A 16,625-nucleotide genomic window follows, 5' to 3' on the forward strand; every position below is an offset into this window, starting at 1 on the left:
TCCTCCAGATGCAGCGGTTTCAAAACTGAATTTCATTTGTTTAAACAGGAAGTACGGCCCATTTCAGGAGATGTATGAGTTTATTGTCAAGACCAGATGCATCTCTAGACCTCTTCACCTCTAGACCTCTAGTACCCCTTCACCTCTAGACCTTTTCACCTCTTCACCTCTAGACCTCTACACCTCTAGACCTCTACACCTCGAGACCTCTTCACCTCTACACCTCTAGCCTCTACACCTCTAGACCTCATCACCTCTAGACCTCTAAACCTCTAAGCCTCTACACCTCTAGACCTCTAGACCTTTAGACCTCTACAGCTCTACACCTCTAGACCTCTTCACCTCTTCACCTCTTCACCTCTACACCTCTAGACCTCTACACCTCTTGACCTCTTCACCTCTACACCTCTAGACCTCTACACCTCTAGAACCCCTTCACCTCTACAGCTCTAGACCTTTTCACCTCTTCACCTCTAGACCTCTACACCTCTACACCTCTACACCTCTACACCTCTAGACCTCTTCACCTCTACACCTCTAGTCCTCTACACCTCTAGACCTCTTCACCTCTAGACCTCTAGACCTCTACACCTCTAGACCTCTAGACCTCTTCACCTATTCACCTCTAGACCTCTACACCTCTAGACCTCTACACCTCTAGACCTCTACACTTCTACACCTCTATACCTCTATACCTCTAGACCTCTAGGCCTCTAGACCTCGACACCTCTAAACCTCTAGGACTCTAGAACTCTAGACCTCTACACCTCTACACCTTTAGACCTCTACACCTCCAGACCTCTTCACCTCTAGACCTTTACACCTCTATACCTCTACACCTCTACACCTCTATACCTCTATACCTTTAGACCTCCAGTCCTCTAGACCTCTAGACTTCGACACCTCTAAACCTCTAGACCTCTAGCCCTCTACACCTCTACACCTCTAGACCTCTAAACCTCTAGACCTCTTCACCTCTAGACCTCTACACCTCTAGACCTCTACACCTCTAGACGTCTACACCTCTAGACCTCTAGACCTCTAGACCTCTTGCGGAGCCGCTCCATTGGACGAACCAAAACATGTTCTCGTCAAAACATCTAGAATAACAGAACCCTGTGAGGATCCTCAAACTGTCAGTGTAACAGTTGGAATTAAAAACCTCCACATGTTCCCGCTCCTCTCTTCTCTGCAGGTCGCCCGGCAGCCAGCTGCTGGAGGCTGATGACTGCGATCCAATAGAAATCCCAGCAGCAGGTCTCAGCTGTCATGTTTCTAATGGAGCAGAGAGATGGAGGCGGCGTCCTCACAGAACACAACACACGCTCATCATCCCACCGGCGAGCCAACGAGGACCACACAGGGTCTGGATCTAAATCAGTTTAACTATGAAGACAGTGGAAATCAATAAGTTGTCTGTACATGTGCTCACAAGCTGCAGGACGTCAGGTATCCAATCAAGATCATCTCATCGAGGTGATGAACACTTTCACCACACAGGAGGTCGCCCCCCCCCCCCCCCGTTAACAGCCTCCGCCAATCATCTGCATATAAACAAAGGGCTCGTCATCAAGAACATGGACATAACTTACATTTTCTAATTAGCTAAGAGGCTGTTGATATAAACTCAAATTCTCCTCTCACTTGTAGCTGATCCTCCAATCAGCTGCCTCGCTGTCGGCTCGCTGTGGATCCACCAGACGTCTTCCTCCAGACCTTCTGCCAGGTTTCTTCCCTCAAGGCTTTCAGGAGAAGCAACAGTTCTTTACATGAAAACAACGTGTGAACGCTCCGGATCAAACTCTCAGTGGTTCCCAGTTTTGTCATCACCAATTCTGTATCACCAGTGAAGATGGACCATTAGCTGAAGACGCGTCTCCACTTCCTCCCTCTCCCCAGGAATGAAACCATAACTGACTCAGACATGTTCCCACATACAGAACCTGCAGAATCTGTGAGGAACATGTGAGGGACATGTGAGGAACACATCAGGAACCTGTCCAGACTACAGTGCAGGTCTTAAGACTTTCCACTGCTTCGTTCAGGAACATCTGTAAGTTTCAGTTCAGGTTTGCTGAGCAGCTGAAGAGCCACTGAGCTTCCAGAAGGTGAACCTGAGCCTCAGCAGGTCCTTCAGGGTTTTACTTCTCGCTGGTGACTCAGCTGTTCCTGCTCGGAGCTTCGTTTAACTCGACAAAGTGTCAGTGCTGACCTGCGTTCACAGGCCCGAGGAGACATCTCACCCAGCTGCTGACTCTACGGTGTTTGACTGAAGCTCCGGGCGCGGTGCTGGACCCGGCTGCTGCTGGCAGCGCAGCGTGGAGGCGGTGACGCTCCACAGAAGAACATAATGCTAATGACGCTGGCCTGGTTGACCGGCGCTCCGGCTGCTCGGGCCTAACAGGCAGAGAGGTAATACATTTTTAATTGCAAGTGTGATTATACGGCATGAGGAACCTGCACCGCCTGATTAAATGCATTTGGGTTAATATTAGAGGCCAATCATTCCCAGTGACAAAGCCTCTGGAGGAGGGGAGGTAATTGTGGGAGGACAATTATAATCCCTCTTATTGTAATAACGGAAAATAATGTCCTCCAGCTCCAGGAGGATTTTTTGTCCCACCAAGCAGACAAAAGATAAATGATTGGATGGTGAGAACGCTGCCGGCAGAAAAAAGGTGAGATCCATCAGGAGCAGTGACTGGCTGCGGACGTCAGACTGTACAGAAACATTAGTGATGATGGTTGTTGTTATTTCTACAAATAGAGATGTGTGGTCGTTTCAAATCCACGTGGTTGTGTGTCATGTGCGCTTGTTTCTCTGCCAGTCGGGATTCGTTCTGTGGTTTCACCTGTTTCAGATTTTATATTAACGCAGAAGAAACATCCTGTCCAACTTTCCAAATCAACGTCAAATACACAAGATGGCTGCCTGCGTGCATCCTGGATATTTATTCTTAATTTCTGGGTTTTGGGAGGAGAGATGCATCGTCCATCCTGATTTACAGACACACACACACACTTACACACACACACAGAGAGAACATGCAAAATCCACAGAAAGATTGTGAAATCTGTGGAATCTAAAAGAGTTTGTTGTCACAAGTGGAAGGAAGTACTTTCAACATGTGTGTTTATCATGAAGAGAAGAAGTTTGTTTGTGTGTAAAACAGAAAGACACAACTCCCTCTGCAGCTCGATGCTCTGGACGATCACACACCAGAGCTGGTTCCTGGTGGATTAGTTTGTCATCAGTGTTGACAACTGGAACGGGAGAATTATACCAGAATAAAAAGAACATCTACATGATTAGAATTACAGAGGCCGTTCACTGTACGTCAGCACAAACTGCAGAGTGGAGTCTTTACAACATTGTAATTCACATTATGATGAAGACAAAACGCACTTAAGTCGTAAAGATACCGACAGCGTCAGCGTCGAGTCATCATTCCTCCTGCAGGAGCTGAGAGGTACAGGAGGGGTGTGAATCCTGACATCATCATCATCATCATCATCATCATCATCACTGAGAGACATCATACCTCTGCTCTGCTCCTGTAAACATGAGAATGTAAATGGAATACAAATCTCCATACCTGCCTTACTGCACGTTCACATCCTCCGTGTGTCGGCTCACAGAATCCATGACTCACCACAGTTCACAGTTTGTACGTCTGTATAACAAGAGTCATTATCTGCTCCGTGTGGTTTTACAGCGTCTGCACATTCCAACCAGGCGTCAGATCTGCATCAGGAGGAAAAGTGACCACTTGATCCAGAGGGTCAGAGGCCGACGGTCCGAGTATCAACCCTGTGAATCTCCAGGGTGAAGAACTTCACGGGTCAATCCACACCAACGACTTCTCCTCAGGAGGCGCACAGGAGGCAAAGGTTCTGTTCTTCCATCGCTCGCACGGATCGGACGTGAGGAGGAGGTGAGTAGGAGGTGTAGAGAAGGTGAGGAGGAGGTGAGGAGGAGGTGAGGAGGACGTGAAGAGGAGGTGAGGAGGAGATGAAGAGGAGGTGAGGAGGAGATGAAGAGGAGGTGAGGAGGAGGTGAAGAGGAGATGAAGAGGAGGTGAGGAAGAGATGATCAGGAGATGTAGAGGAGGTGAGGAGGAGATGAACAGGAGGTGAGGAGGAGATGATCAGGAGATGAAGAGGAGGTGAGGAGGAGGTGAGGAAGAGATGAAAAGGAGAAGAAGAGGTGGTGAGGAAGAGATGATCAGGAGATGAAGAGGAGGTGAGGAGGAGATGAACAGGAGATGAAGAGGAGGTGAGGAGGAGGTGAGGAAGAGATGAAAAGGAGATGAAGAGGAGGTGAGGAAGAGATGATCAGGAGATGAAGAGGAGGTGAGGAGGAGATGAACAGGAGGTGAAGAGGAGATGAACAGGAGATGAAGAGGAGGTGAGGAGGAGGTGAGGAGGAGATGAACAGGAGATGAAGAGGAGGTGAGGAGGAGGTGAGGGAGAGATGAAAAGGAGGTGAGGAGGAGGTGAGGAGGAGATGATCAGGAGATGAAGAGGAGGTGAGGAGGAGATGAACAGGAGGTGAGGAGGAGATGATCAGGAGATGAAGAGGAGGTGAGGAGGAGATGAACAGGAGGTGAGGAGGAGGTGAGGAAGGAGGAGATGATCAGGAGATGAAGAGGAGGTGAGGAGGAGATGAACAGGAGGTGAGGAGGAGGTGAAGGGTCTAACTGATACATGAGGACGTGTTTAATGAAGAGGAGTTGGACTCTTTAACTTGTGACAGGACTCGTCATTAAGAAGTGACGTTAAGTCCGAGCTGCATCTTTCTCCTGCTGTTTGAAACTCAAACCCTCCTCCACACAAACAGAGCAGTCTGAACAGGTTGAGGTGGAGAGAAGGTGAGGAGGAGGTGAGGAGGAGATGAACAGGAGGTGAGGAGGAGGTGAGGAGGAGATGAACAGGAGGTGAGGAGGAGGTGAGGAGGAGATGAACAGGAGGTGAGGAGGAGGTGAGGAGGAGGTGAGGAAGGAGGAGATGAACAGGAGATGAAGGGGAGGTGATCTTTCTCCTGCTGTTTGAAACTCAAACCCTCCTCCACACAAACAGAGCAGTCTGAACAGGTTGAGGTGGAGCTGCGACCCGAGCTGACAGCGTCCACGTTGTCTGGAGCGTCCCCAGAGGCCAGACGCCGGCCCGGCCTGCAGAGCAGCTCGGTGGACGGACAGAGGGGGGGGGGGGCGTCTGACTCTGTGGAGCCGAGCGTGACGCTCACACTGTTCATTTGGCCTCGGAGGGAATAATTGGACAAAGTCTTCATGTAAATTTCCCCCGGGCCACAGACTTTAAGGTGGGATCTGTGCATCCATGCAGAAGACAAGTTGAGCCTCGGTGTCTCCGGCTCCCCCGTGAATAATCAGAGGAGAAGAGAGGCGACCCTGGAAACCAAAGAACCAGGAGGTGACAGGGATTAAAGAGCCACATGTTCCACTGAAGTAAAAACAACAAGCCGACGGCTTTAGAGGAGCTGCACCCCCGAGACCAGGCTGTCGAGCCCAATCCCTGCTCAGCCAATAGGAAGCAGGCGTGTCCCGATGTCGGGCTGACGGGCAGAACTGAGACCAGGCAGCCGCAGAGGAAACGATGAGGGAGGAGTTGAATTAGATAACTGAGAGAAATGAAAGAGAATAATGAGTGAATCCTGAACACTAATGAAAAACTGTGGATTGAAGCTGATTGTTTTCAGAACCATGAAGGAGGCGCGAACAGGAAGAGGAGGAGAACGTGTGTGATGCTGAGACGGAGGTTCTGATGGTTCTTCACTCCTTCAGAACCTCGGTCCACAGAACAGACGCAGCGTGAAGCTGAAACACATGAAATCATTAAACACCTGAACACTGAAGCTGAACCGGAGGAAGAGGTATTTGTACATGAGTCAGTTCAGCAGCTGGAGCTGACTCGTCCTGGTGTTGATGGACAGATGTTGAAGACGTATCACACACAGGAAGCTGATGGATCGGCTGAGGGACACATTGATCACCTGTCGCAGCCTCGTCCACGGCGGCACCTGATTAAGGTGACAGTGCATTAAATGTTTATTCAGGGATGTCCCCGTCCTCGTCCTCTCCTCCTGCACGCCGTTACACAGTCCTGTGTTTGAGCTCTTCATTTGTCTCGAGGCCTCGGCGTGGAGGGAAGGACAAAGGGACAAGGCAGCGGCCATTAGAGATGAAGGAGGAGATTGTTGGTTCTCCTCTTTGAAGGAGGAACATCCACCGTTTGTCACAGACATTAAACCCTGGATCTGCAGAACGCGTGGACTCATTAGGACAACAACAGAAATGAGACGGACGTCAGACGAGCTCCTGCTGTCAAACGCTTCAGTTAACTGTTAATTGATTATTCAGATAAGCTCCTGACAGTCAACAGGGGACATGAAGGGTGCCGGCAAGCAGCCAATCACAGGCGTCGGCATTTTGTTAAAGCACGATAATGACGGTTTAACATCAACAACATCACGTCGCTTCAACACATCATCACACAACAACACACTAGAGCGGCAGAGAGCGTCTGCAACACTGAGCTGCAGCCAGAGGAGGCAGGCAAGAGGAAAACACTGAGAGGACGAGAGGAAAGAAGAGAAACTGCTTTTTACAAACAATATTAAACAACCTGCTTGGTTTCGTGAAAACATCTCACCACTGTTCATTGAGCTAGAACAAAAATCTTCTGAGATGGTAACTTGATGTGTCTGTGTGTAAGTATGTAAGTGTGTAAGTGAGTGTGTGTGTGTGTGTTGCCGTAGGGAGTTTTGTTTCAGATGCTCGTCTCTCTCTCTCTCTCTCTCTCTCTCTCTCTCTCTCTCTAACATATTTCATTCGAGCCAGAAATATTCCCCCCCGCCCCACGACAAGCACTTTCTGCACCTGCTGTGATCATTTTGTGTTTTCTCTCGTGGGACTTCCTGTTTCTGGAAAGCTGCCTCGACACGCTGCGTGATTCAGTGCCAGGTTTATAGTTTCCATTTTTCAAAACCCACCAGTAAAGAGCCTTGCTTTTATTTTTATTTTTGAAAACCCGGGCTGTGTTTGTGTTGCTGGGGATTGCAGGGAACAGATGAGATACAGATGGTGGGGGACTGAAGGAAGAGAAGGTGGGAGGCCTGAGTCACCGAGCAGCTACACTCATGTAAACATGGGAAACACAAAGCGAGGGATTATAAAGGAGAAGGAGAAGAACCAGGGGTGTTAAGGAGAGCTGGCAGATGGAGACAAACGAGAAGGAGGAGGAAGTAGAGCAGAGGGAGAGAGGAGAAAGGGTGAAGAGAGGAGGAGAATAAACTAATAGGTGAAGGAGAAGAGAATAAAAGATAAACATTAAAGATGGAGAGAGAAAGATGCTGAGACAAAAGAGGAAGAGGACAGGAAATAAAATATACACAATAATACGATAATAAAGTTGCAATATATCAAGAATAAAATAACTAACATTCATATTTAACAGTTTCCTGCTGAATACTGGACATGAATACTGGTCTTTAATAACTTTTAACAGTAAAATATTAACAGACGGAGCAAGTACAATAAATATAAGTACAATGTATAGATAAAAACTACACAATATTATATTACATGTTATTACAAATGAATATGTTAAAACAGTTCATACAACAGAAGATAAGAAGTGAAGCTGATTGTTCACCACAACGACAACTTGTCTGAGGTGACTGAGAATGAACGAGTGAAAACTCTCCACATTATATCAAACACATTTGAATCAAGCTGCTGCTTTAACTCATGAAAAGACACAAAGTTTAATTTTAAATAACTTAAATAATGAGTTTGATTTCACGTCCTGTGTTTTGATGAAGAAAATCTTCCTCCTCTTGAAGATCAGATCAGTGGTCGACACATCCTGAGCTCCATCACACTCACACACTGATGTTCAAACTGAACCCAGCGTGTGTCTTAACACACACACACACACACACACACACGCACACACACACACACACACACACACACACAGCTGTTGATGCAGATTACTGCCACTATGAGGCAGCGCCGGCTCCGGTGGAGGCGACAGCTGATGGTTTTACCGACCTGCTGCGAGCTGCTGTTCCAGGAAACATCATCACACGAGCAGCAGGACCGAGCTGGAACCTGCAAGCCTGCTGCTGGGTGTGTGTCTGTGTGTGTGTGTGTGTGCGTCACGGTCATAGTGCTGACTGACTGTGTCTGACCTGAATAGAAAGAGACGGAGGAAGTGTGTGTGTGTCTGTGTGTGTCTGTGTGTGTGTGTGTGAGTGTAAACCAACAGTTTTAATTTCCTCCTGCTTCTGCTTACCCAGCAGTCAGATCAGCTGTTTGAACAGGTAGTGATGGATGAGGCCCTGTGACACACACACACACACACAAACACACACACACACACACACACACACACACACACTTGTTCTACACTTGTGACGACACTTTATTGGCATAAAACCTTAAATGGTGAAAGTAACGTTAGCCGTCAGAACTTTATTCTAAATCCATGCGCTCCAGGATTTATTTTAATCTTAATCCTTAAACCGAGTTTTAAAAGCTTCAGTAAAGAAAAGTTCTTACTGCACAAACAACAATGTTCGGTTCTCACAATCACACACAAGCACAAACACACACTCACTGGGTTTACTCTGCTTGTTGGACCCTGCACTGAAGATTTCACTTAACCTTTATAATAATAGTAATAATATAAGTGATAATAGTTATGATGCTGAAAGCAAACTAAGAGGTTGATAATGAGAAGTGTTATTTTTTTTATAGTTTTCCGATCAGTACACTTAAGGTCAGATAAGAAGTGTAATAGGAGATAACAGAGGAGCATGAATATCTTGATGATGAAGATGACAGAAGTGAAGATGATGAAGATGTATTATTGGAAGTGATTGATCTCAGGCTCATGTTTCCTCCTGACCTCTGATTCCAGCTTCCTGTCGCTCCTCGTCCTCCTCCACGTTCATCACGTTTCACATATTACATTCTGTGGTTTGGATTTTCCTCTCGTCAAATTCATTCAGAGAAAAACTCTTCATATCTGTGGCTCATCAATTCTTAATGAGATCAAATCCAAAAAGAAACTGACGACCGAGGAGATCCGGTTCCATCCGGTTCCATCCGTTCCAATCCGTTCCAATCCGGTTCAATCCGGTTCCATCCAGAGACTCAAGATCGAGACTCGTGATCTGAATCCATTGTCAGGGTAAAACCCCTCTCTCCTCATCTCTTGTTCCCTCTCTCCTCACCTGATGTTCCCTCTCTCCTCACCTGATGTTCCCTCTCTCCTCACCTGATGTTCCCTCTCTCCTCACCCGATGTTCCTTCTCTCCTCACCTCTTGTTCCCTCTCTTCTCACCTGATGTTCCCTCTCTCCTCACCTGGTGTTCCCTCTCTCCTCACCTCTTGTTCCCTCTCTTCTCACCTGATGTTCCCTCTCTCCTCACCCGATGTTCCTTCTCTCCTCACCTCTTGTTCCCTCTCTTCTCACCTGGTGTTCCCTCTCTCCTCACCTGGTGTTCCCTCTCTCCTCATCTCTTGTTCCCTCTCTCCTCACCTGATGTTCCCTCTCTCCTCACCTGGTGTTCCCTCTCTCCTCACCTCTTGTTCCCTCTCTTCTCACCTGATGTTCCCTCTCTCCTCACCCGATGTTCCTTCTCTCCTCACCTCTTGTTCCCTCTCTTCTCACCTGGTGTTCCCTCTCTCCTCACCTGGTGTTCCCTCTCTCCTCACCTCTTGTTCCCTCTCTTCTCACCTGATGTTCCCTCTCTCCTCACCCGATGTTCCTTCTCTCCTCACCTCTTGTTCCCTCTCTCCTCACCCGATGTTCCCTCTCTCCTCTCCTGATGTTCCCTCTCTTCTCACCTGATGTTCCCTATCTCCTCACCTGGTGTTCCCTCTCTCCTCACCCGATGTTCCTTCTCTCCTCACCTCTTGTTCCCTCTCTTCTCACCTGGTGTTCCCTCTCTCCTCACCTGGTGTTCCCTCTCTCCTCACCTCTTGTTCCCTCTCTTCTCACCTGATGTTCCCTCTCTCCTCACCTGGTGTTCCCTCTCTTCTCACCCGATGTTCCTTCTCTCCTCACCTCTTGTTCCCTCTCTTCTCAACTGGTGTTCCCTCTCTCCTCACCTGGTGTTCCCTCTCTCCTCACCTCTTGTTCCCTCTCTTCTCACCTGATGTTCCCTCTCTCCTCACCTGGTGTTCCCTCTCTTCTCACCTGGTGTTCCCTCTCTCCTCACCCGGTGTTCCCTCTCTCCTCACCTCTTGTTCCCTCTCTCCTCACCTCTTGTTCCCTCTCTCCTAACCTGGTGATCCCTCTCTCCTCACCTCTTGTTCCCTCTCTCCTAACCTGGTGTTCCCTCTCTCCTCACCTATTGTTCCCTCTCTCCTCAACTCTTGTTCCCTCTCTCCTCACCTGGTGTTCCCTCTCTCCTCACCTCTTGTTCCCTCTCTCCTCAACTCTTGTTCCCTCTCTCCTCACCTGGTGTTCCCTCTCTCCTCACCTGGTGATCCCTCTCTCCTCACCTGGTGTTCCCTCTCTCCTCACCTCTTGTTCCCTCTCTCCTCACCTGGTGTTCCCTCTCTCCTCACCTGGTGATCCCTCTCTCCTCACCTCTTGTTCCCTCTCTCCTAACCTGGTGTTCCCTCTCTCCTCACCTCTTGTTCCCTCTCTCCTTCTTCCACTTCTTTCTTTCCATTTTCTTCGTGAATTCGACCTCAACACTTCCTTCCCTTTTTCTGCTTCTTAAACAAATGAGATATATAAAACATCCGTGGACTCAGCTATTAACTGAATAAAACTGTTTTTATTGAACTACTGACTACACTGCACTCAGCCCCCCCCCCCCTCCAGACATGATAACGATGAAGTGGAGTCGAGAGGAAACAACAATCACCAGTTTCACCACAGTTTGTCAAGAAGAGATTGAATGTGATGATGATTCACACGTGTTGTCAGTTCTCTGGTGAGAAGAAGAAGAATCAGTTCAGTCTGTTTCCTCTTTGTGATGTAACAGGGATGTTTGAAACTCCCCCCCCCCCCCCCCCCCACACACACAACCTGGGTTACATAATGTGTTTATGTAACTCACCCAGTTGAATGAGATTTCTTCTTGTTCTGATGGTCACACACACAAACCAACGGGTCGACCAATCAGGAAGAAGGAATAGTACGACAAACGAGAAGCTCGACCCACAAAGTTCTGAACAACAAGTGCTTCACTTGTTTATATCGAGGGGAAAAACACACGTTTTATTTTCTATGATTTTCTGTTTTGTTATATTTAGTTTTTCACAGACCTCAGATCAGCAGCTGACTGTGTGTGAATAAGACTTTATCAACACAAATAAATAAGAACAAAGAATATCTCATCTCTTGTTGTGTTGTTTTTGTTGTTTTCTTAAAGGGATGAAGATGAACATGTGAAAACTTAGATTTTGTCTAAATGATTGAATTTGTGTCCTAATTGTTCGACTGAAGTCCTTTAAGTGTTTTAAATGTCACAAAAGTATTTAATACTCACAATCATTATAGTTTCAATACAAAACTTTGAAATACTGTAGTTATGATATGATTATTATGACACATGTCAGATCACTGCTGATCAGCTGATCACTGACGGACACAAACTTTAACAAATCTTTTTATAATGATCTTTAAATCTCAGTTGAACAGACTTGATGTTTCTAACGAGGATGAAATGCAGAGAAAGTTCCAGTGACTGAGACGAGGATCAGGTCACATGACTGCTCTGCATCCGAGGGTCAACACACACAGAAACAGTGTGTGTCTGTCTGTGTGTGATTTATGCATGTAAGAGAGAGTGTGTGTGTGTGTGTGTGTGTTTGTGTAGCAGATATTATGCAAGGACATGCATGAATCTGAGAATATCTGCTGGTGAATTTCTATGGCAAGTCTGAGTTATTTGTGTGTGTGACTGTGATAGTGTGAGTGTCTGTGTGTGTGTGTGTGTGTGTGTGTGTGTGTGTGTGTGTGTTTGTGTGTTGGTGTGTGTGGTGGAGCGACACAGCGCTGGGCTGCATTTCAGTGATAAGTAGTGATGAGTGAGCACAGAGAGCGAGTGGGGGGGCTGGAGTGTGACATTCAGCCAGGGGCTTATTGGTGGGGGGCTGAGGGGGGCACCCACCCATCACCCCCCCCCATACACTCTCCATTTGTGAGTGGTAAATGAGAGCTGCTGCACGGTGGTTGCCTCGGCCCGATGCCTCACAGCTCGCTGCCGTCACCGCCACCGCCCCCCCGCTCCAACCGCACTGTGAGCTGGTGGTGGTGGTGGTGGTGGGGGGGGGGGGTGGTCACAGAATCGAATCCGTCATCAGACACGCCTCTCGCTGCTGGAATTGAACACCTCGCCTCTTGCAGATTGTGAGACTCTAACTTGCGGCTCACGCGTGGCTGAGCTGCCACTGCATGGATCCACCATTCGGATTAAGGCGTTAACCGTCTTACCGCTCCAACGCCGGCGCCGAGCGGCCAGGCGTGTTAGTGCTCCACCGTGTGGATAACGGGGTAAAACGGACGGCCGGGTGGCGCTGGGCTGGATGAGGCCGGGCTAAACGCGGCGGCGGTGGCGTGTGTGCCTCAGCGGACAGAAGAACTGACCTGAGAGCAGGCGAGTGGAGCCGCTGTAATAACACTGGAGTACATGTGGATCGTCCACTGAGCAGGAGTCACTGTGATGTAAAGACACCAAATAGAAATCAAGAATAAAAACTTTCTTCTCCGAGTTCAAACTTCAGGTTCATCAGAAACAAGTCGCCTGCGTGTGATGATCTGAGCGGCCGCGTGGAACTTCATTCCTTTAACCTGATGTCAGGAGGGAAGCTTCACTGCATCGCTGTCACCTGATCCACACACACAGACACACACAGACACACACACAGACACACACAGACACACACGTTCCTCTAAAACCATCGACCATCTTCCACCTCTGCTGCTTTCTCTGCTCAGTCTCTTCTATATGAACTTTATTAATCATAACGGAGTCGTCGTGTGTTTTTCTGGTCGTTCGTTATTTTCTTGTGATGTAAAAACACGTTGAGTGAATTTCTCTCCCTCACACGTGTTTGGCCTCTAGAACATATCAAGTGTCTCTTAAGAGGAATTTTTATTTTGACCAGTTGTCACTTGGACTCAAAGATGAGTTGATTCGATTTCAGAGGTCAAAGGTCACATTGACCTCAAATCTCTCATTAAACTCCCTTTTACTTGGTTATAATTATGTTTCTTTTACATTCAATCATTTCATTTGTTGTTTCATTTTAAAAGATTATTCAGCTTCTTCTCTTTGAGGTTTTGTTTTCTCTTTGTGAAGAACTTCACAAAGATGTTAACTTCAGTAACATCTGTTTTTAATAAAATCCTTCTCATGGTTCTCAGTCTGGATTTAGACCGATGCTGCTCTGGTTGGTGGAGGAGGGAAACTATTACTGCTTATATTGAATTCACCTGAACAGCAGCAGCTCAAAGGAATGAACTGTATTTCATCAACTGATCAGTCTAAAGATACAAGATGTTTATAGATGTTATTGGTGCTGTCATATAAATAGTATTAATATAACAATATAAATGTTATTTTCACTGAATGACCATGACACCATCTTCACACCTGTTGCTGTTAAACGTCCGTCACTCTCTGCTCATGATCATGAAGAGTCCTGGTTCGATGTCTCCAGGTTTGAACCCTCGTCCCAGGTGGAGACAGAGGAGCAGGTCCTGCTGAAGACGAGAAGAAGGAAACACCTTCTCTCTCTCACTGACTTTGTCCCGGAGCTGCAGGCGGACGCCGCTCCCTGGAGAAGTGAGGCTGTGGAACATCTGGACGGGGCTTAGCTGATGGAGCTCTGCTGCTGCTGCTATGCATCACTCTCCCCCCGCTCCCAATTAAAGCCTCTGGGCAGATTGGCTGGCGGCTCCGTGGAGGCTGACCTTTGAGCGACAGAGCTCTTGACTCTCATTAGCCGAGCGAGTAGCCGCTGCTAAACACAATCCAGCATTGATTTTGGAGCCAACATGATCGCTCCTGCTCGCTTGTTACCAGAGAGGAAGCTTCACACCGGAGCTGCTGTCACGTGGGCCTCAACGTGCCGTGTGTCCGGGACTCTCCGGGGGGGGGGGGGGGGGGGGGACTGGTGACTGTGACAGTGTGGGGGCTGAATGTTCTAAATTTAAAACCATAGGATTAAATATAAAGCTTCGACAGGTCTGTGGGATTCGGACTCCGTGTCTCTGACGCTCCCCTGCTGGTTTCCAGGTGAGTCACTGGGACGCGACTCATTCCACAGATTAACAATGACTCTCTTCACTTTAAAATCCAATGTCACCGCAGCTTGTTTTGGACAAAGGCTGAATACAGAACAAAATTATAATCAAAACACAGCATCACCATGTTTGTAGCAGGTTGTGGTTCAATAACCTTCAGGAGAATTGAGTTTGACTTTCTCATCTTCACCAGGATTGAAAATGAAGAGAACGAGTTTTTAAGGTGAAAACAAACCCTGATGAAGTTGTGTATTTTTCTGCCATGGGAGGAATCACAGGAAGGAAACCTGCCGACCTGCGGAGCCTCTGCAGATGATCTGCTTCATTTCAGCTGCAGCTTTATTGATACTCACAGGAACACAACTGCATATTAAAGGAAACAAACATCTCTCACGTACGAGCGCTGTTACCTTTTTATATAAAAACAGAAACCACAGCGGAGAGAGAGCAACACCGGGAGGAAATCAATAGTCTCAGTACAGATATAGAAAATGTATGAGTCGGGGGAGGCCCAGTGTTCGAGGAAAATAGAAGCTGGCACAAACACCGCCTTAATGTTCCATCACATGTTCGGTACAAATAAACCTGATTGGACGTTTAAGAAGAACAATGACGGACGTGATGACCTGAAGGTGAACTCGCTCAAAGGCTCAGTTCACCCTGATCCTAGAAAACACAGAAACGTGAGGAGAAAAGAGAAAACATGCTCTTCTGGTGTTACGTGTTCCTGACGTGTTCCTGCCGTGTTGCTGACGTGTTCTATATGTGAGAACACAAATGTCAGAGTTATTTTCTGGAACGTTTCCTGCAGCCTCGTAGTTAAATGTTCAGAGAGCGAGTGGACGTGTTGCTGAGGTTTCTAACACGTGACGGAGGTGAAACGTGAAGAACACAAACATCTCAGGATGAAGACGAGGAGCACGTAGAAGACGAAGACGAGGAGATTCCAGAGCTTTTAATGATAGAGGGGAAAGGGCCACGTCAACAGGAAGTTAAAGAGTTTATGATTCTGCGACAAGGATTTCACCGGAATGAACCCGGTCGTCAGAGACGTTAAAAAAACACGAGGTGATGATTCTTCTTTTCATTTCAATCCAGACTCACTGATCAGCTCCTCTTCTTCTTCTTCTTCTCTTTAAAACAAAAGCCTGCCTTGAATCTCAAAGCGACAGAACATCAGAGGAAGTCGAGAGCGACTCGGATACGATCTCTCTCTCTCTCTCAGTGATTAGCCGCTCGCTGCTCTTTCATGTGCTAATATCATGTTAATTCTCATCGCCATTCCAAAGTCCCTCAAATTTCATTTTCTGCTCAGAGTTTAATTTAATTTCATGAGGAGTTTACGTGGTTAAACTTCTGACCCTGACATCAGTTCATTCTCACACACACTCACACACACACACACTCACACACACACACACACACACTAATAATTCGATTGGACCAGATTAACAGAAAGTCAGAGTACAGCTCTGTAAAGACTTAATCTGATTATCACAGTGTCAGAGGTTATTATCAGATTAACTCCGAGGCAGATCTCCGCTCAGTCTCCTCTCCTCCTGAGATCTTTGTTACTGCAGAGTTCAAAGGTCAGAGGCTCGAGGAAGTGAGGATCAGGATCAGGGAAGCGTCTCAAAGGAAGATCAGTTTTTGGATCAGTGACGATCGATCTTCAGTTGAGTCCATGTGACGATACGGCAGAACAATGGAAAACTCACAGTGTTGACGAGGTTTCAAACTCGTGACAGACGTGAAACGTGAAGAACACAAACATCTCAGGATGAAGAAGAGGAGCTGGACACATAGAAGACGAAGACGTCCGCTTGGAAACACGAGGAGATTCCAGATCTTCTGGTGATGAGGGCCGACCCCGGTGTGGATGAGATGTAAACAAAAACACTGATCTTTCCACAGCAGAGTTCATACGTCATTTTCCGCCTCCTGCTGCTCTACAGGCTCTGTCTCCTGCTGCTCTACACGCTCCGCCCCTCACCTGGATGCTCCCCACATGTTCCTGTTTGAACGAGTCGGACCCGACAACCTGCTGCTTCATAGGACACACTCTGACGATGTATTTGTGTTTTAGATTTAAACTTCCTGAGCGATACTTCACATGTTGAAGCTGCTTCCTCTGGAGAACCTGGGTTCTTCTCTCCTGTTCAGATCTCAGCTGCTGTCTCTGAACGTTGATGTCGTCCAACAGTCGAGTGATTCTCTCCGTCCTTGTCCTGAGTGTGTGTGTGTGTCTGTGTGTGTGTCTGTGTGTCAATCATTCCCTTGTGTACCTGCTTCATTTCACTCCAGTTGCTCGGCGCTCTCTGGGTTTCGTC

Source organism: Platichthys flesus, chromosome 8 (assembly GCF_949316205.1).
Source record: "Platichthys flesus chromosome 8, fPlaFle2.1, whole genome shotgun sequence".
Classification (NCBI taxonomy): Eukaryota; Metazoa; Chordata; class Actinopteri; order Pleuronectiformes; family Pleuronectidae; genus Platichthys; species Platichthys flesus.